At 43.1% G+C, this 21,440-nt stretch overlaps 1 protein-coding gene across 10 annotated transcripts in view; it reads right to left on the bottom strand.

The window, feature by feature from the left end:
• The window catches only part of RASGEF1A (RasGEF domain family member 1A), a 216,782-nt gene that overhangs the window by 82,885 nt on the left and 112,457 nt on the right, over nucleotides 1–21,440 (bottom strand). For 2 of the 10 annotated variants that reach the window (XM_049103352.1, XM_035708030.2), the window contains exon 1: nucleotides 917–999. The exons of 7 other annotated variants lie outside the window; for them this stretch is intronic. The gene's annotated coding sequence lies outside the window, so the exon portion shown is untranslated. Of the gene's footprint in view, nucleotides 1–916; nucleotides 1,033–21,440 lie in introns of those variants that run through there. One more of the 10 variants, XM_035708031.2, reaches the window with a different exon arrangement.

The raw sequence follows: 21,440 nt of genomic DNA, 5'->3' as shown, positions 1-21,440 counted from the left end.
TCTATATGTCCTGGACTCCAAGGGCAGGTGGCCACCTGGGCCTTGCCTTTGCTCCAGAGGGTGGGAAAAGAATGACAGTAGTGGGGAGGGTGAACCAGATGGGACTCACAGCTCCAAGCAGGGAATGAAGGAGGCTGGCCACCACCACATCTTAGCCCCCAGGTGGCTCCCAAGAGGCAGGCAGCCTCCCGTAAATATCCACCAGCTCCAGCGCTCAGAAGCCGCTAGGGATGCAGGGGGCAAGGGCCTGATGCGTGTCTCCCCAGACATCAGGCGCCCCCTCCCTCCCTCGCACACGCAGCCCAGAACCAACTGCACCTGCCCCAAGCCCTGCGAGGCCCGGGGCAAAGACAGCACGGTCCTTGAAATGACCCTTGCCCAAGGTGCAGAGAGGGGTATCTCGCCCTGGTCGTCTCCCTTCAAATGCTGAGCTCACGCCCCAATTCCTAGCCAAACAGCAAGGGCGTGAGATGCCACCGCGGGGCCCAGAATGCAGACAAGCAAATGGAAACTTCCGACTGCGCAGCCCCAAGCTCCTCAGATTTCCCAGCCCCCTCCCCCACGCGAAGCCCGGGGCAGCGGACCTGCCAGCCGGTGCCCGCGCCCGCCTGCGGAGCGCACTCCCGCCACGCCCAGGCAGAGGCCGCCCGGAGTCCTGCAGGCGCTTGGGGACGGGGTCCCGGCGCTGTCCAGCCCGGGGCGGAGTTCCCGGCAACTCCGCGCTGGGCGCCCGCACGCCCCGCTCCACGCGCGCCCCGCGCCCCGCGCCGGCAGCCGGTGCCCTCCCTGGCCCCGCGACAGTCGCGCCGGGCGGGACCCGCGGCCCGCGTGCGCCCCGCCCGCGCCGGAGGCCGGAGCGGGCTGCCCGCGGGAGAGGGAGGGACCGGGGGACTGAGGCTCGGCGCCCGCTGCCTACCTCGGTCCCGGCCGGCGTAGCTCCCGCGCAGCCCCCGCGCAGCAGTCGGGCCCCAAGCAGCGCGCTGCCCGCGCCGGCGGCGGCTCATGCTCGGCGCCCGGGCCCGCGGCACCCGCCCACCCGCAGCCGCCCCCGCGCTGCGCCAGCTGCGGGCAGAGCGGCTCCCTCCGCAGCCGGCGCCGGGAGCGCGAGCGAGCGCGGAGCGGGCACGGGGCGGGCACGGGGCGGGCACGGGGCGGGCGGGCGCGAGAGCGCGGGGAGCGGGCGGGCGGGCGCGGGGCGAGGGTGCGGGGCGGGCGCAGGCGGGGCGGGCGCGGGGCGGGCGCGTGGAGAGGGAAAGCGCGGCACCGAGGTGGAACGAGAGGTAAAGCGCGTGGGCGGGGCACAGGGTAGGGGTAGGAGGCACAGAGAGAGCGCAGGGAGATAGCGAGCCAGCCTTCATTTACGAAAAGGTAGCCCAACAAACACCCCCAACGGTGATGTGACCACAGTATTTGTGAAAGAACCTTTGGGGACTCCCTAGAGACGCCCAAATTTTGGCTTCTGGAACCGCTTCCGTAGACAACTCTTGGTCCCTTTGATTATTCCCCTTAACCATTACAACCATCTTGTGAAGTTGGTGTTGGTTTTGTTCCCATTGCAGGTGAGTAAACTGATGGTAGGGAAGTGACATGACCCTGCAGGATCAGGCAGGCAGGCAGAGCAAGGCTCAAAAACCACCCTGAGAGATTCTATAGTCCCCATTTCTCCAAAACCACTATGAGGAGGAAGGGGGATCCAGGTCTTCTGCCTCCCAGTGAAGCTTCTTGTTCTCTGAACAGGCATCCTCCCTCTCTGGTCACAACTTCAGGTGTCAGGAGTGACCTTTACAGTGGAACAGGTCTAGGGCCAGGAAGCTCACAGGATGAAGAGGTTTGGGTGGAAGGAAAGGGGAAGTACGTACTTCATAGACCCCCCCTTGGTGGGGCTGGGGACCTTTCACATTCACTCATTCAGTACATGTTTATTGAGTGCCTATAGTACGCTGGGTGTCATTCTGGGCACTGGGAAACAGGTGTGAATCCTCCTGTCTGGTTGAAGTTTGCATTCTTGTGGGAAGCAGGCAGTAAATAAAAAGCACAAGAAAATATTTTATAGGTCAGATGATGCAGATGCTCTGGAGAAAAGCATGGCAAAGACAGGGCATAGGGAGTCCAGTTTGTGGAATTCTTTTATTTTGGCAGGTCAGAGAAGTCTTTGCAGAAGGAGTGACATCTGAGCCAAGACCTGACTGAAGCAAGTCACAACTAAGTCCGAAGAATGAATATTTGAGGCAAAGGGAACAACCCCAAGTGCACAGACCCAGATGTAAGAATATGCGTTGAGTGTGTGCAAGCAAATAACGAGGAGACAGAGTGGCAAGTGTGGTAGAGAGTGAGATTCCAGGAAGTGCCAAAGTGACCAGATCAGGGAGACCCTGATTGGCCATTGGCCCATTGTGGCTTTGACTCAATGCCAAGCTGGTGGAGGGTTTTGCAAAGTTATGTTATGGTCTGACTTTTCCTGACAAAAATATTTTGTTACGGAAAATTTCAAACATTTACAAAAGTAGGAGCTAAGAAAGTAGTAAGCCCACTGGCCCAACGTCAACAGTCATCAATATGTGGCCAATTTTGTTTCATCAGTACCCCCACCCACCACTATATTTAAGCGAGCATTTGTTATTATTAAGTGAACATATATAACTTTTAAAGCATAATATACATAAGTGATAATACACAAATCATAAATTTGTGCTCTCAATTGGTTTTCAACGAGAATATTAATAACCATCTGCACCTTGATTTTCACGATGGGAAGGTTTTAAATTAGATTCATTTTCTTTAATAGATCTAGGGCCTCGCAGATTAGCTAATTCTTCCAAAGTCACTTTTGATAAATTGTCTTTTTGAAATATTTTTAATTTGGCTAGATTTTCAAATTTACTGACCAGTTGTTCATAACATCCTTATATTAGCCCTCAGATGTCTGCAGAATATATAGTGGTGTCCCACGTTTCATTCTGATGTTGAGAATCTTTGTTTTCTCTTTCTTTTCTTGATCAGTCTTGCTAGAGTTTTGTCAATTTTATAATCTTTTTCAAAGAAATCTTTTGACTTTGTTTTATTTGTTATACCTTCTAGTTCATTGCTGTCTACCCTTTGTTTTATTATGTCTGTATCTCTGCTTTGGGGAAGATATTTATTGTTTTGCTTTGTTTTTCAGTTTCTTAAGTTGGAAGCTAGGCTCATTGATTTTCAAACTTCTTTTCTACTATATGCATTTAAAGCTATACATTTCAAGCACTGCTTTACTGTCTCACAAGTTTTCAGGGTTTTTCATTATCAGTTAGCTCAAGATATTCTTCAATTTCCATTTTGATTCTCTTTTGGTCCATGAATTATTTGGAAGGGTGTTGGTTAGTTTCCAAATGCTAGGTGATTTTCTAGTTATCTTCCTATTACTGAGTTCCAGTTTAGTTATATAACAGGCAGAGGATGAACTCTGAATGACTTCAATTCTCTGAAATCTACTCATACATTTATGGCCCAGAATATGTTCTATTTTGGTAAATGTCCCATATGCCCTTGAAAGGAATGAATACTCTGCATATATCAGTTAGGTCAGGTCGGCTAATCAAGTCCAAATCTATATTGCTACTGAATGTAGTTCGTATTCTGTCAAGTTCTTGAGACAAACTGGAAACAACCCAAAAGTCCCTCCGTGAGTGAAAGGATAAACAAATTGTAGCACATCCATACAATGGAATACCACTCAACAACATGAACGATTCTCAAGGGCATTATGCTAAGTGAAAGAAGCCAGACTCAAAAAGATTCAAACTGTATGATTCCATTTATATGACTTCTAGAAAAGGCAAAATTACACAGTGGAGAACAGATTGGTGTTCCCCAGGGGTTGGTGGGATTGAGGGGTAGGGAAGGATGACTCCAGCATAGGGAAAATGGTAGGGACCTGAAAGTGTATCTGTGGCTTGATTTGTGGTGGTGGTGGTCACATGACTATGCATTTGTCAAAACCTAAAGTAACTGTACTCTAAAGAGTGAATTTTACTATCTGTAAATTAAGAAATAATTTCATTTTTTAAAAGATTTTATTTGTTTGTTTGTTTGTTTATTTATTTTTGACTGAGAGAGAGAGCGTGCGCTCATGCACAAGCAGGGGAGTGGCAGGCAGAGGGAGAGGGAGAAGCAGACTCTTTGTGGAGCAGGAAGCCCAATGCCAGGATCGATCCCAGAACCCAGGATCATGACCTGAGCTGAAGGCAGAAGCTTAACCAACTGAGCCACCCAGGCGCCCCTAAAAAGTTATTTTAGTCTCCAATATAATTAGAGGTTTCTTGTGACCTTGTCATCTCTTTTTTGTTTAGGTATTTTTTTGGTTTTCCCCTCCTTTTTGTATCTATTATTATGAAGGGAATCAGGATGACTTATTACTGCCAATGAATATAGTATTGCCACTGTTGCTACAAAATGAGGAAGTCTATAGGGTGCACAGAGGAATTGGAGGGAGTAGTTAAAGGCTGTTCCAATAGTCAGATGATGAATGATGGTTGCTTGGAACAGGGTAGCCATGCTCATGAAGATAAGTGTTTGAAACTCGACATGTGTTACAGATAAAGCCAAAAGTACTTGAATCAGAGAAAAAGAGAAAAGCCAACAGTCCTTTTGCCCCAAGCAGTCTTGCTGTCCATGCTCCAGAGCACATTCCAAGGCACATCTGCATAGCTGGACACTGGTAGTATTTTGAAGGTTGTTTTATTTGCGCTGGCCTTAGGGTAGAGGGATTTCTGGAGGTTATGGGAACTAAAACAGCCACCCACTGTTCCTGTTGCACCCAGACACTGTCTTGCCTCAAATGTATTCCCCTTCAAGACCTCTCATCACAAAGATGGCACTGGCTTACAGCTTTTTACTTCTGTGGAGTGCAGGTCACTGACTGCGCTAGGTCCTCTAGATCTCTGATTATCCATCCAAACTAGTTTTTCCCAGGATTTCAGCATTCTCCCTCCCAACTTCACTTGTCTTCCTTTTTAGCTTTGTTTCCGTAGAGCAGGTTTTCAGTTGTTCCCTTGCCAACACCCTGGATTTTCTTGATTCTTTTACCCTCATGTCTCTCACTTGATGAAACTCCAGTGACAGATAAATCCAACTCTGCCTTCTCCAGATGTCCCCTCAGGTATCTAAGAGCTGGTAGAGGCAATCACACAGCCCTGCTATCACTCTAAATTCACAATAAATTTGTCAATGAAACTGAGAGCTCAACACTACTTAGTCATCCTCCTGTAGATCTTTCTTTTTCTTTTAAAAGATTTATTTATTTATTGGATTGGGGGAGAGAGAGAGAGAGAGAGAGGAAGAGCATGAGTGAGGAGAGAGAAAAATCTTCGAGTAGACTCTCTGCTTGAGCACAGAGCCTGATGTGGGGCTCGATCCCAGGGCCCTGAGATCGTGATCTGAGCCGAAATCAAGAGTTAGACACTTAATTGATTGAGCCACCCAAATGCACTTCTTTCCTTTTCTTAAATTGTGAAAATATGTGCTACACACAGAATAATGTATGAAATGTGTATGACAGTTTCAGGAATAATCACAATGAGAAAACCAGTGGAACCAGGACTTAGGTTTGGAAATAGGGCACTGCCAGTACAAGAGAAGCTCCCTTTGTGCCCTTCCCCAATTGCTTGCTCTTGTACGCTTTCCCCACCACCTCCCTCCCAGAGGTAATCATTATCCTGATATTTATTTCCCTATGTTTAAATTTTTATCCCTAGATATGTATGCCTGTTTTTGAACTTTTGTGAATAGAATCATACTCTGTATTTTTTTAGTCACTTACTTGTATCATCAATATTATGTTTGTGAGATTCAGCACATTGATGAGTGTAGTTAATTAATATTGACTATTGTTTGGTATTCTGTTATACTTTTTTGGTCTAGTTGATGTTTGGGAAGCTAACATATTTTTTCTATTACTCAGTCAGTCACTAAACAAATATTTATTGAGCACCTACCATGTGCCAGGCACTACTTTAGCTATTAGGTCAGAACAGTGATCAAAACAGGTAAAATTTCCTTCCCACATGGGTATCCTAGGGACATATAACTAGAATTAACATTTTTAAAGAAGAAATTATAGGGTGCCTGGGTGGCTCAGTCAGTTAAGTGACTGCCTTCAGCTCAGGTCATGATCCCAGAGTCCTAGGATGGAGTCCCACATCGGGCTCCCTTCCTAGCAGGGAGTCTGCTTCTCCCTCTACCTCTCCCCACTGCTTGTTCTCTCTCTCTCTCTCTCTCTCTCACATAAATAAATAAATAAATAAATAAATAAATAAATAAATAAATAAAATCTTTTTAAAAAAAGAAATTATATTGTATGTTAAAAGATGAGAAGTACTAAGAACAAAATGCAGGGGAAAAGATGAAAAGTACCAGGGTTAGAGTTTGCAGTTCTATGGTATTTCCCACTGAGTTGACATCTAGCCAGAAATTGAATGGTTTGAAGATGGTGCCATGTGGCCATCTGGGGCAAGGTGTTCCAGCAGAGGGAGGAACCAGTATAACAGTCCTGAGGCAGGACTAATACAGAAGGGTCTGTGCAATGTAGCTATGGTACTAACTACCCTGAGTTAAGTCAAACTTCACAGGTTAAAGACACAGTCCCCACAAGACTACAATAATTTCAGACACAAGCTGCAAGCTTAGGGGTCCCCAGGCCACCTAAGCTTCTGACCAACTGGCTATAAATGTAGAGGTTCCCATTACCTCTCAAGTTTGATAATTCACTAGAACAACTCACAGAACTCAGCTAAGCACTGTACTCATAATTACAGTTCTACCATAACAAAACGGTTTCAAATCAGGACCAATCCCCCCCCCCAAAAAAAGACTCATAGGGCAAGATCTGGAAAGGTTCTAAACACAGTTCCCATGACCTCTCCCCACACAGTCAAAATGTGTCACCTTCCCAGCACAGAGTACTATTAATCAGGGCAGTTCACCTGAGCTTCTATGTTCTTATTTCTGTGTCCAGTGTTTTATTACATAGGCATGATTGAATTATTCATTGCCCATATTGTTCAATGTCCAACCTCCTCCCCTCCCCAGAAGTTGGACTGTTGTCATGTCTCAAGGTCCCAACCCTCTAATCCCATTATTGGTCTTGCTGGTATGACTAGCCCCTATCCTGAGTCATCTTGTTAGCTTAAACTCAGGGGTGGTCTGAGGGCCCACCATGAATAACAAAGATATTCCTATCATTTGAGAAGTTTTAAGGACTTAGAGTCTCCCTCCCTGGAATCAGGGAACAAAGGCCAGTCAAATCCTTCACTATACATCTCATATGGTTGGAAAAGAGTAAGCATCCCCAAGAATAAAAAGGTGATACAATCAGGAATGTCTGGGTGGCTCAGTGGTTGAGCAGACATCTGCCTTTGCCTCAGGTTGTGGTCCCGGGGTTCCAGGATCCAGTCCCACATCAAGCTTCCCCCCAGGAGCCTGCTTCTCCTTCTGCCTATGTCTCTGCCTCCCTCTGTGTGTCTCTCATGAATAGATAAAATCTTTAGTAGAAAAAAAAAAAAGGTGATGCAATCAGAGAATTATTAGGACTAGATACCTTTGATTATTCCAGTACCTATTTCATGGTGCTTAGGTGCAAGAGTTCTCTTAGGTATAGGTTGGAAGTAGAACTGCTGATTCATAGGAAATGCACATATTCAACACTACTGGGAAATATCCAGTTGTTTTCTAAAGTGGTTATAACAATATACACTCCTACCAGCAATGTATAGAGTTTTTATTGTTCCAATCTGTAGTAAGCAGAATAATGGCCAAAAAAGTCTATGTCCTAATCCCCCAAATTTGGGAATATGTGTCCTTTACCGATATATAAAGAGAATATTTTATTAAATATTGACTTCTTAATCTTTGCCAATCTGTTGGCTGTACAGTGTTGTCTCATTGTGGATTTAATTTTCACTTTCCCAGGGATCCCTGGGTGGCTCAGCGGTTTAGCGCCTGCCTTCAGCCCAGGGTGTGATCCCAGAGTCCTGGGATTGAGTCCCACGTCAGGCTCCTTGCATGGAGCCTGCTTCTCCCTCTGCCTGTGTCTCTGCCTCTCTCTTTGTGTCTCTCATGAATAAATAAAATCTTTTTTAAAAATTTCACTTTCCTGATGATAAATGATATAAAACATCTTTTTCAGATATCTATTAGTCATTTCAGTTTAGTCTTTAAAAAAAAAAAGATTTTATTTATTTATTCATGAGAGACACAGAGAGAGAGAGGCAAAGACACAGGCAGAGAGAGAAGCAGGCTTCTCGCAGGAAGCCCGATGTAGGACTCGATCCCGGGACCCCAGGATCACGCCCTGGGCCAAAGGCAGATGCTCAACCGCTGAGCCGCCCAGGCGTCCCATGGGTTTATTTTTTTTTTATTTTTTAGAGACAGTCTGAGTAGCAGTGAGGGACAGAGAGAGAACATCTTAAGCAGGCTCCATGCCCAGTGCAGAGGCTTGATCTCCCAACCCCGAGATCATGACCTGAGCTGAAATCAATAGTTGGATGCTTAATCGACTGAGCCACCCAGGCACCCCTGGGTTTAGTCTTTAGTAAAATTCCTATTCAAGGTTTTTGCTCAGTTTTCTATTGATTATTCTTTTTCTTATTGATTTAGAAGCTTTCTGTATATCCTAAGTGCCAGTGCAATAAGAGTTAAATATGTTACATTTTGGGAAACGTCCTGTTATTTGGAAATCTTCTCCCCATTTGTGGCTTATATGTTACTCCTTTGTCTTTTGATGGAAAGAATGTCTTAATTTGTGTACTAGAGTCCTATTTAGGCCCTCTTCCTTTATGGTTTGAGTTTTTCAACTACTTGTCTCAAATTCTCTAAACATTACCAATAATTTCAAGTCCTTCAGACCTTTCCCAAACCCCAAGCTTCTCTCTATTTCCCTCCTTGTCAGTGATGATTATCCCTCTTTTACCTCACAGGGAAATTCAAAACCATCATCAGGAATTGTCTCATGCATCCTCAAATTTACACATTTGTCTGCATCCATTCTTCTTTCCTTCCTTTCCTGATGGAGAACACAACCCTTTTTCTCACAGGCACTTTCTTGTCCTCTGTTCTGGATGCCATCCCCTCCTACCTCCTCTTTAATACTGTGTATTCAAATATACTTCCCCCCATTTCTCTCTTTAATGTCCTCTATATAAACATCTAACCCTCTTCATTTTCAAAAAACATACGAGACCTCCCGTATGCCTCCTAGGTCTCACCCTGTCTTCTCTTCCCATTCAGAGCTGGGATGCTCAGCAAGATTGTCTCCCTCCAATCTGCCTGAATTTCTGTAATATAATAAGAAATATATGTTTGGTCCTTGTCCCCAGTTCCTGACATAGAGCTCCTAAATGCCTTCGAATTTCCTGAGTGATAGAAGCACCTTTTGTTCTAATAAAATGACTCTTGGCAAGTGCTAGATAGCTTCAGGCTGAGGCTGGTTATCAGAAAGACCAAACTGTGACTAGAAACCTGGAACTTTGAGTTCCAGAGTGGAACTTTGAGCACCACTCCCCAACCTCCAGAGGAAGTGAACAGGAACTTTATAACACTGGATGCATATATTTAAAAAGAAGAAAGACCTAAAATCAATCATCTAAGATTTTCCCTTTGAAAACTAGGAAAAGAAGAGCAAATTAAATCCAAAGTAAACCAAAGAAGAGAAATAATAAAAATTAGAGCAGTAATCAATAGAGAAAATCAATGAAACCAAAAACTAGTTCTTTGAAAATATAAATAAAATGGATAAGCCTCTAGCCAGGGTAAGAAATTGAGAGGGCACAAATTACTAATATTAGAAATGAAAGAGGGACATCACTACAGACCCCATGGACATTAAAAGAATAATAGAGAAAGATGAACAACTCTATCTCTACAAATTTGATAACCTAGATGAAACAGACCAATTCTTTGAAAAACATAATCTGCCAAAATTCACACAAGGAGAAATACACAATCTGAATAGGTCCAAATCTATTAAAGAGACCGAATCAATAGTTTATAACCTTATAAAACACTAGGCCCAGATGGGCTTACTGATGGACTCTACCAAACATTCTAGAAAGAAACTATACCAATTCTCTACAGTCTAATCTACAAAATGGAAGGAGAGGGACTACTTCTTAATTCATTCAGCATTACATTAAGACTAAAGCCAAAGACAATATAAGCAAAGATTCAACTATTAAAAAAAAATATAATCTATATGTATCCTTAGCTGGGCCCAGGGAAACCATGATAGGTACAAAATTCAGAAGGCAGGAAATGTGTGAGAGGATCACTGATCATTTTCTGCATGAGAGCTCCTGCTCAGCCCCAAGTACATGGCCTTTTTACTAGATATGATCAAAATCTACCTCACGTTTGGATTATGTCTGCATATTAACCATTAGTAAAGCTGTATTTCTCTATTTTAAATAAATAGATGTAAATGGATCACCTTGTTTACCCAGCATTGGAAACCACTGCCATTACCTGTAAGCCCATAATGTGGATTATTGTATTTAATCCTCACAGCTCTATGAAGTGGATCCTAAAATAACCCTCATTGATGGATGAAACTGAGGTTCCGAGATAACCAAGTAATTTCTCCAAGGCCACTCAGATACTGAAGATTAAATAAAAATCCAGACATTTCTAACCCTGATCAGAACCATTCCTCTTAACCATATTTATTATGGCAGCCATGGTTGGGGTGGTATCCTCATTCTTTGCTTAGTGTGGTAACACTTTTTATTGTACACATATCAAGCATAACTTTATACTCCATCTTTGCCATGACCGAAGGTTCTAGTCTCTTCTCATAAGGAGAGTGGAATCCAATTGTGCCCCCAGCTCTCCTTGCTGTCAGTTCCTGGATCTCCAAACAGAATGATCTTGGGGTTCTGCCAAGGGTCAGGTCAGCCCTCCTTTCTATTTGATCTTGTCCCATTTTTTTTCTGGAAGACTATCTTGAATATCTGAATTTCTGGTTTGGCAATGCCACACTTCAATTCTTACATTGATCCATTCTTTTCCTATTTTTTATTCTGTTGATGGTCATTTCAATGGAAATTTGGAAACAAGTTAGACTTGTATATGAATGTAGCCATTTTATCTGAGAGTCTGTTGCATTAAATACAAAAACTAAAGATTTTTTTCCCTGCCTGTAGAGCATAATTATGGGCAAGTTTTCTGAACTGAGACATTCTATCTCATCTGAGCTAAGAACTCCTACCTTAAGCTATTCTACAGTAATTTACCTTTGCAAATTAGCAGGGCCAGGAGGAGTTGAAAGGTAAGGAAGTTGGGGGGAGAACTTCAAAATGCCCCCAGGCTGTACTTTTCTGTTCACCTCACCTGGACTCTCAGTTTACAAGGCTCTTTCTATGGTCATGGTTTTCAGTGTGACCTCTGTGGGTTCCCAAGGAGTGGGAAGAAGGTTGAGTATGAGACCTCAGAGCCCCCAATTCCAGCTTCATCCAAGCAACTTTATATATATGTATGCTAGAAACATAGCCTGAATCTTGATCAGGATACTATAAGTATGATTCAGCCAGGGGTATCCTTGAGGGAGGCACATGGGGACTTCTGAGGTTCAGTCCTCACCCTGAGGCAGGAAGTCCTATGGAGGAGCCAAAGGACTCTGCCCCAGGAGATGGTACCGAGTCCAGGCCCCTGAGTACCCAAGGCTGGGATTCAACTTGTCTCTTAAAGATGTCCAATTTTTTTAATTTCACAGAAGATTGGGGATTTTTTTTAAAAAATCACTGCATAGAAAGGAAAAGAGTACATCAAAGCAACACTTACTTGGGGCAATGGCCAGAACTGATGTCCTTCCACCTTGGAATGCTTATGCATCTGGTAGGAGAGTGCCTCCACGGCAGCTGCTTCTGTTCCAGCCACCCCGGCCTATTGACCACTGCCCTACAAGCAGCAGGGTGTGCATGCTGTGCTGCTCCCAAGGCCAAACAGGGCCTTAGCACCTGCTTCTGAAACAGGACAGCCAGGTGGTGTCAGGTTTCAGATACTGTGAAGGCTCAGGAACTTACAACTCTGGAGCCAAATCCAGCTTCATACAAAGACTGAAAGGCCCACTCTGCCTGAGGGGTCCTTGGCAGCTGGCCACCAGTAGCGGGTGTGATGTTGATCAGCACCAAGGACAGAGCCCCGGCCAGCGTCTAAGGGAATTTCTGGCCATCTGGCTGTCAGGATAGAAGGGCCTCCTTAAGGATACTAGAAGGAGTTGGGGTAGGGGTGTGCCCAAGTACCCTGCAAATGCCACAGACAGCTGACATGTCCTTTCTTGAGTATCCAGCTGCACCTTTCTAAAGTATGAAAATCCCAAGAGTGGTAGGAATCACTGCAAGAGAGAGAAAGTTCCACTGAGATGACACTGCAAGTTCCCACATAGCTGCTGTGTTGGGCAGTAGCTCCATTTGAATTGAAACTCCCTGTTCCCAGAACAACTGAGTGGTACAACACTGTTCCTTCTCTGCTCCTGAGGGGTTACCTTCTGACCACTTCCTATATCACACATCCACTAATCTCTCTTCTCTTCTGATTGTCATAGCAGTCCTGTGGGATGGGCACTGCTGCTGCTCCCATTTTAGACAAGAAACTGACTCTGAGAAACTAAGGCACAGCCAATGAGTGGTAAATCCAGGACTGTAACCCAGATCTGCCTCGTACAAATGTCCCTGTTCTGTACTACATGGCTCCAAGGGCAGAAAATTCCTGGGGCAATGATTCTGGAGTAAATAATTTACCACATCTGAGCTCCATAGCCTTCCTCCTCTGGGTAATCAAAGGCCATTTAAATTTTGGATTCAAACAACAAATGGAAGTACTTGGTGCCGGGCTTATAGGGTCTCTGTTTCTGCAGCAGAATCTGGCAGGAAGGCCAACATTAATGCCCAAATAATCATGCACTGTCAACCTCCCAGACACTGTTATTCACCTGTTCAATGAGACAATCATGTCTTTCTGATAGCACTGCCCAAGGGAAGAATTCCACTAAAAGGTGTCTGGCCCAACATACACTCAATAAATATGATCTCCTTCTTGGCTGCATAATGGGAACCTGTGAATTGAGCCTATTCTTTCTGGACACTGAGTCACTAGCAGGTCTCCAGCTGAGGGCTGTTAAGGTGGAACATCATGGTGGCATTACAATGGACCTACTATCCTGGAGGTGGAGTGAAATTTTTCCTATAGCCATTCTGGTCATTTCCATTTCCTTCACTCTTATGCTGCTGAAGGTCAGTTTGTGAGCCTTCCTGGCCATGTAATTCTCTTCTTTGGAAGCCCAAGGTGCCTCTCAATAAGGAATCACTAGAAGCCCACAAAGCATGGAGTTTGAAGGTAAGGGCTGGTATCCCAAACTGAGAGGCAAAGGAGGACAGTAGGGATACCTGCACTAGAGAGAGAGGACTGTGGCCTCAGAGGACTTGGAGGTAGCCATAGCTAATTCCCATCCCAGATCTGCCACTTACTGGCTATTTGAACTTGGGCAAGTCTCTTGTACCCTGCAAGCAGCAGTTTCCATATTAGCCAAGTGGAGTAAACTGATGCCCCTTCTTCAGATAAAGTAGAGGGTAACATATGGAAGACACCAGGAGAGTGCCTAGCACATGGCAGTGAACAGAGGTTGACAATACATACACACACCTCCCAAAACATGCTTAACTAGGCAAGCAGAGCAAGCTCTCCAAGACTGGATACTGCTTTTGAACAACAGAAACATTCATTTGAGAGTCATAATTCCTGGAGGCTGATAGAATTTCTCAGGAAGTACAGTTAGTCCCTTATCTCCCACACAGCACACTGAGCCTCCTTGGAAAAAAGGTATGGTTGGTCTTTTTTTTTTTTTTTTTTTTAGATTTTATTTATTTTTCATTAATGAGAGACACAGAGAAAGAGGCAGAGACACAGGCAGAGAGAGCGAAGCAGGCTCCATGCAGGGAGCCCGACATGATCCGGGGTCTCCAGGATCACGCCCTGGGCTGAAGGCAGGCGCCAAACTGCTGAACCACCCAGGTGTCCCGGTTGGTCTTAAAGAGGAAGGACATGGAGCCCCTTGGGCCACATTGCCTGCTTCTCTCATCTCCCAGGCTCCTGACCCAAAATAGGCCAGGACAGCAATGGTGTGTGGATGCCCCCTTCCTATCTCCCCTTCCCTGCTCCTTTCTCTTCTAGAAAGGGGAGAGTCACATGAGAGAATTATGTTCCCACCAGTTGAGCACTTCTGTCTTTCTGGAGGTTGATGTGTTTATCAAAATCCAACTTCTATCTCTCCTCACAAATTAAACGACTCTTCTCATTTGGATCAAAAATCCTACTGAAGATAAAGTTCCTATGTAGGTACACTGTTAACAATATTTGTTTTTAATCTAAACAGATTATAACTGACTAGAAAGTTTTCCCCATCATTCTGGTTTATCTGCTTTTAAATGTCAGCTTCAAAAAGTAGTCAATGGGTTCTGGGCTGGAAGGGCCCATAAGCTAAAGGTCTCCTGGAGAAGAGAGAAGGAGTGTGTGAAAGAGGAAACAAGATGGTTTTCAAAGGGTCAGGGCTGGATAATGTTGCTGTACCCTCCAATGGATGGTGTCACACCCTGAGCACATGTTCATTAAATAAGTGAATGAGTGAATGAATTCATAGAAAAAACAGGCACAGTTTTTTGTGGGCAATGTGGAAAATGCAAGAAAGGATTCCTGTTCACTTAGCTAGGCAAGATGGCCGCTCTCTCAGATCTTGTTACGCCCACATTCTATGGGGGAAACAGGCAGCCATTATACACAGAGGGAGACTAAGCCCTGAGAGGTTGGGAAACCTGCTCGAAGCCAATGGCAGGGATGAAGCAGAATTCAGATCACTCAGGAACAGGCCCATCCCCTTCATTGTGGGGCCTCTTACCTGGTCTTGAGTTATACGTAGCCAGACCCCAGCCATTCTTCCAGGTTGCACCAGAGGCACTTCCTCTGATGACCACAGGATTAGAACCACAGCTGCTCCTAGAGGGAATGTCCCATAAACCCCTGCCCAGGGAATAAGGGATGGCACAGTAGGTGGTCTGGGTGGGCACCTTGGGCCTCATCACAGGACGGCAGTGTCTTTGCTGTGTGAGCTCACTGCATTGGGTCTCTGGTTCTGATTTTCACATCACTGTATGCCTCCTAGCATGACCCAGCCCCACTTAATTAGGGGCAGTGGAGCAGCATCAGCCTTACATCCCATGCTCTGGGGCCACGTCCCCATAAGGGGCTGGCATGGTGGAGTGAGTGGTGTTGAATCAACCTCTGCTGCCCTGTCTGCAGCATAGCCAATGGCTGGTAAAATAACACAGAAAACCAAAAATGAGGCTGAGAGAACAGAGAAGGAGACAGATGAAGGAAGAGAAGATTCCTTGAGAAAGAGTAGAAAAGGAATAGGAAAAAATAAAGAAGCAGAGATAACTATGGAAAAAGAAAGAGAAAAACTGAAGAATAAAACTGTGTGGGTGCACCTATGTATGCACATCCATGCTTGGGCATGGGTAGTATATATGCATGTCTATGTGGGTGCACATATGTGAAGCAGGGGTAGAGGGTGTATGTGTGAACACTGCATGTGTGAACAGACACTCCCATGAGCACCTCCAAGCTAAGCATGAGCATCAATCACAGGGCCACTACCATGGGCTTGGGTATTCATCATGATGGGCACTGTCAGCTTGGAATTTCTGGAATTCTCCAGGGGTTGGTCCAAGGTTGGAAGGGTGCTTGGTCTTTTCTGCTCCTCTAAGTTCTCACAGAGTCTGGCCATGCACTGGTCAGGGACTCAGAGCCCCACAGACAGGCCAGCACTGTACAGGCACTTTCCTAATTTACTTGCAATAAGGTGATGAGGGCAGTCTTGAGCACTGAATGCACCTCAATGCACAGGGGCTTCCCAAAATGTGTTCTGTGTCCATTTCCATGTTGACTTTTTATTTTATTTTATTTATTTATTCATGATAGACAGACAGAGAGAGAGAGAGAGAGAGGCAGAGGGAGAAGCAGGCTCCATGCTGGGAGCCCAACACAGGACTTGATCCCGGGACTCCAGGACCATGCCCAGGGCCAAAGGCAGACGCTAAACTGCTGAGCCACCCAAGGATCCCCTCCATGTTGACCTTTTAAGAGAGAAATAGTGCGTCTGTCATACAGATGAGAGGATGAAACCAATGAGGTCAGTTTTCTAGTCCCTTGTGGGAATAAATTTATACAATAGCAAGATACTTTCTTAGGAAACCATATCAAGAGAAGACTACTCCGAAAGTGGGTTCTGAGGCTCTGAGAGGAAGGATTCACAAGAGCAGAGGGACCTGGGCTACTGAGGGGTGAGCGTTGGAGATTCTAGGGGCAAAAATTGGGGGTTAGGCCTTCTGTCCTCCCCCTTCACTTGCTCCAGGACAGAGACAGTAGGTATAGGCACTTGGGCTTCAGAGACCTGAGAGAGTCTGGGGCAACTTCCAAGAAGACAAGTCACCCCTTTCCAGGAACTTCCACCACTGGGGCTCACAACTGACTGCTGGGCTTATACATGTTCCTTGGGCAGGACTTGCAGGAATGTTCCTATGTGGATAAACAGGATATGGCAAAGGCAAGAATGAACACAATCATATGTCCCTGTAATTTAACACACAACGAAGGAAAATAAACACAAAAGAGGAACTAAATGCATCCAATGGAAATCAATATTTAAGGACCTAGAGTTAATCAAGAAAACAGAATAGATGTTAGAGTAAGTATAATTAGTATCCATAGAGAGATGTGAGTGAACAAAAAGCCAGAAAAATATTCAATTACAAATCTTGAAGCCATTCAGATTGGAAAGGAAGAAGTAAAACTATCCCTGTTTGCAGATAACATAATCTAGAATGTAGAAAATCCTAAAGAACAGACACACATACACACACACACACACACACACACACACACACACACAAATTATTAGAGCTAATAAATGAGTTCAGCAAGGTTTCAGGTAAACCTTGCTGTACTTGTAAAATCAATATACAAAAATCAGTTGTATTTTTATACACCACATAAGAACAATTTGAAAATAAGTCTGTATTAGTTTGCAAAAGCTGCCATAACAACATTCCACCAGCTGGGTGGCTTAAACAGAAATTTCTTGTCTCACAGTTCTGGAAGCTAGAGATCCAAAATTAAAGGTATTGGCAGGATTGATTTCTTCTGAGGGCTGTGAGAGAAGAATCTGTTCCAGGCCTCTTTCCTAGCTTCTGGTAGTTCTTTGGCTTATGGCAGCATAACTTTGATCTTCACATGATGTTCTCACTGTGTGCATATCTGCATACTAATTTCTATTTCTTATAAAGACATCAGTCATATTGAATTGGGGCATACTCTAATATTCCCATTTTAACTTGATTATCTCCATAGAGACTAACTCTAAATCAGGTCACATTCTAGGATACTAAAGGTTAGGACTTCAACATATGGGTTTTGGGAGATAAAAATTCAACCCATAACAAATTCCACCTACAATTGTATCAAAAATTATAAAACATTTATAAATAAATTTAACAGAAGAAACTTAAGACTTGTACACTGAAAACTATAGACATAATTGGAAGAAATTTAAGAAAACTTAAATACATGGAAATACATTCTGTGTTTATGATGGGAAGACCGAATATTGTTAAGATGGCAATACTCCCCAAATTGATCTACAGATTAAAGCAATCTCTATCAAAATCCCAGATGAATTCCTTGAAGAAATTGACAAGCTGATCCTAAAATCCATTTGAAAATTTAAGGAGCCCAAAATAACTAAAACCATCTTGGCAGGGGAGAAGAACTAAGTTGGAGGACTCATTCTTCCTAATTTCAAAACTTACTACAAAGCTACAATAATCAAGATTATATGGTATTAAGACAAAGATAGATATATAGATCAATGGAATATAATTGAAAGTCCAAAAATAAACCCTTGTATTTATGAGCAATTGGTTTTGGAAAGTTTGCAAAGACAATTCTTTTTTTTTTTTTTTTTAGATTTTATTTATTTATTTGAGAGAGAGCAAAGAATGAGAGCCAGAGAGATCGCAGAGGGAGAAGCAGACTCAATGCTGAGCAGAGAGCCCAATCTGGGGCTCAATCCCAGGACCCTGAGACTGTGACCTGAGCTGAAGGCAGATCCTTAACTTACTGAGCTACCCAGGCACCCCAGGTGCCAAGACAATTCAAAGGAGAAAAGAATAGTCTTTTCAACAAATGGTGCTGGAACAACTCAATACTCACATGCAAGAGAATGGATTGGACCCCTACCTCAAGCCATATATAAAAATTAACTGAAAATACATCTAAAACTTGAATGTAAAAGCTAAAACTATACAGCTTCTAGAAGAAAACAGGTGTAAATTATTCTGACTTTGGCTTAAATAATGGTTTCTTAGATAAGAAACCTAAAGTACAAGCAACTAAAGATAAAATAGATTAGACTTAATCAAAACTTAAAACTTTTATACTTCAAAAGACATGATTAAGAAAATTAACCGGCAAGACACAGTCTAGAAGAAAATGTTTTTAAATTTTATACCTGATTTTTAAAAAACATATTTGGAATAAATAAAGATCTCTTACAACTCAGTAAATAATATTTTTAAAAGCCAAACAACATAATTTTAAAATGGGTAAAAGATTTGAAGAGATATATCATCAAATGATACATGGAAAGGGCTGATACACAAATGAAAAGATGTTCAACACCTTTAATTATTTAGGGATACGAAAATTAAAGCCACAGTGAGATATCATTTCCCAACCACCAGGGTCGCTATAATCAAAAAGATCATAAAAAGTGTTGGTGAGAATTTGGAGAAACTAGAACACTCACATTGCTGATGACATTTAAATGATGCAAATGCTTTGAAAAACATTTTGGCAGTTTATTTAAAAGGTAAATATAAATTTGTCATATAACCCAAGCAATTCCACACCTAGATTTCTTTTTTTTTTAAGATTTTATTTATTTATTCATAAGAGACATAGAGAGGGGAGGGGGGCAGAGACACAGGCAGAGGGAGAAGCAGGCTCCGTGCAGGGAGCCCGACGTGGGACTCGATTCCAGGTCTCCAGGATCATGCCTTGGGCTGAAGGCGGCACTAAACCACTGAGCCACCCAGGCTGTCCCACACCTAGATTTCTACCCAAGAGAAATTAAAGTCTATCTCCTCACAAAGATGCGTATGCAAATGTTTATAGCAGCATTATTCACAAGAGACAAAAAGGGTAAATAACCCAAATGTCCACCAACTGATAAACAAAGTGTGATTTATCCATACAAAGGAGCACTATTTGGCAATAAAAAGTAATGAAGTACAACACAAAGAACCTTAAAAACATGATGCAGGGACACCTGGGTGGCTCCATGGTTGAGCATCTGTCTTTGGCTCACGTTGTGATCCCAGGGTTCTGTAATCGAGTCCCACATTGAGTTCCTGATGAGGAACCTGCTTCTCCCTCCACCTATGTCTCTGCCTCTTTCTCTGTGTCTCTCATGAATAAATAAATAAAATTAAAAAAAAAACATTATGCAAAATGAAAGAAACTAGAAGCAAAAAACCATGCACTATATCACTTCATTTTTTTAAAATGTCCAAAACAGACGAATCTATAGACAGAAAGTAGATTAGTTATTTCCTGGGACTGTGAATAGGAATAAGTACCTACTGAAGATGAGCATAAGAGATCTTTTTGGGGTGATGGAAATGTTTAGAACTGAATTCTGGCAATGTTTGTATAACTCTTTAAATTTACTAAAAATCAGGGGTACCTGGGTTGGTTAAACAACTGACTCTTGATTTTGGCTTAGGTCATGATCTTATGGTCTTAGGATTGAGCCCCAAATTGGGCTCTGCACTCATCAGGACGTCTGCTTGAGATTCTCTCTCTCCTCTCCCTCTGCCCCTCCCTCTCAACTTGTGTTCTCTCCATCTCCCAAATAAATAAATCTTTTTTAAAAATATTTTATTTACTTATTTATAACAGATAGACAAAGAAAGGCAAAGACACAGGCAGAGGGAGAAGCAGGCTCCCCAGGGGGAGCCTGATGCAAAACTCGATCCCAGGACCTGGGGATCATGACCGAAGCAAAAGGCAGACGCTCAACCACTGAGCCACCCAGGAATCCCATAAATCTTTTTTTTTTTAATTTATTTTTTATTGGTGTTCAATTTACCAACATACAGAATAACCCCCAGTGCCCGTCACCCATTCACCCCCACCCCCCTGCCCTCCTCCCCTTCCACCACCCTTAGTTCGTTTCCCAGAGTTAGCAGTCTTTACGTTCTGTCTCCCTTTCTGATATTTCCCACATATTTCTTCTCCCTTCCCTTATATTCCCTTTCACTATTATTTATATTCCCCAAATGAATGAGAACATATGTTTGTCCTTCTCCAATTGACTTACTTCACTCAGCCCATAAATCTTTTTTAATAAATAAATAATTAAGTGTCCAACTCTTGATTTCAGCTCAGATCATGATCCCAGAGTCATGGGATCCAGCCCTGCATCAGTCTCCACGCTTGGGTGCAGAGTCGGCTTAAGATTCTCTCTCTCAAAAAAAAAAAAAAAAAAAAAGATTCTCTCTCTCTGCCCCTCCAGCTTGTTCTTTCTCTCTAAAAATAAATAAATTTACTAAAAATCATTGACTTGCACACACACACACCTCATAATAGCTCAGTGAAATTCCAGACTTCTGAAGATAGATATACCTAAAACTTTCAGAGATTTAAAGTAAAAGAGATTTTTATCTGAAGGAATAGAAAAGAAATGTACATAAAGTTTCTCCTTTTTTACAAACATACAACTTATATGGAATAGTACCTTCAAAATCCTGAGTGAAAATAATTTTAAATATAGATTTTGTTTATAGAGAAATATTCATTTAAGGAATAATTTTTAAGTCTTCAGACATACATCACTTATGTATGAGTTTTAATACCCATAAACTTGACAAAGAATTATGAAAATATTTATTCTAGCAGAATGCAAAATAGGTATAGAGGAAGATAAAGAATACAAGAGGCTATGATAAAAAGAAAACCAATAATGTTAATTTGAAAAAAGTACAGATAATAAATATATAATAATAATCTGGAAAAGAATACTACTTCTAAACTTCATAAGAAATGATGGAAGAGGTAGAGGTAAAAAAAAATGTCCTGAGAATTTCGTTTTGTTTATTTTTTTTTAAAGATCTTATTTATTTATTTATTCATGAGAGATAGAGAGAGGCAGAGACACAGGCAGAGAGAGAGAGGCAGAGAGGGAGAAGGAGGCTCCATGCAGGGAGCCCGACGCAGGACTTGATCCCGGGTCTCCAGGATCACGCCCTGGGCCCAAGGCAGGTGCCAAATCTCTGAGCCACCTGGGCCGCCCCTTTTGTTTTGTT

Source organism: Canis lupus, chromosome 28, assembly GCF_003254725.2.
Source record: "Canis lupus dingo isolate Sandy chromosome 28, ASM325472v2, whole genome shotgun sequence".
NCBI classification, from domain to species: Eukaryota; Metazoa; Chordata; class Mammalia; order Carnivora; family Canidae; genus Canis; species Canis lupus.
Note: the sequence above shows the minus strand (reverse complement) of the source record. Positions and strands in the feature narration are given on the sequence as shown.